Below are 730 nucleotides of genomic sequence, written 5' to 3' on the forward strand. Positions count from 1 at the left end.
CCACAGTCCCTCAAAGGTCAGAGAGTGACCACCACTCCCTCCTGGATATATGTTCCCTCACTGCCAACCAGTCATAGCCACCCTGTCGGTCCGTGAGGAACTGCCCCTGGGTTTCTGGGACTTTACATCTTTAGAGGAGCAAACGGCCTCGTCTGAGGCTTTTGAAGTAGGATATCCACATAACTGATTATTATTTGACCACAAAAAGCCATGGACCATTGCTACACACACGAACCCTGACAACCGGGAAGGGAAGGCAGTGGGGCAGAGAAGGCTGCATGCCATACGGTTTCATAGGAGGAGCAGGGGTGGGGCGGGTGGGAGGACTGCTCGTGGGCACAGGGCTTCTTTCTGGGGTCATGAAGAGTTCTAGGATGACACTGCGGTGGCAATGGCTGTACGGCTGTGACGCTCCTCCCAACCACCGAACGGTGCGCTGACAGTGGGAGAATTTCATGGTTGGCAAACACACCTCAATGAAGTGGTTTGGTTTCTGTTTGCAACCCTATTAAGAGAAGGCTCCCACTCTGTGGGGACGGGCTGTCTGATGTCAGGGCGGATGGTCTTCACCAAGTTCACACGGCTGTGTTTCTAGGGGAGCAGAACACACTGGCTGAGCGGCCAGATCAGCCTCCCAAGACACGTGGGCTTGCCCATCACAGCATCCATCCATCCATCCATCCATCCATCCATCCATCCATCCATCCATCCATCCATCGAATTACTCACT

This window comes from Echinops telfairi, unplaced genomic scaffold, assembly GCF_000313985.2.
Source record: "Echinops telfairi isolate 266 unplaced genomic scaffold, ASM31398v2 ScPeMD7_7457;HRSCAF=8495, whole genome shotgun sequence".
NCBI classification, from domain to species: Eukaryota; Metazoa; Chordata; class Mammalia; order Afrosoricida; family Tenrecidae; genus Echinops; species Echinops telfairi.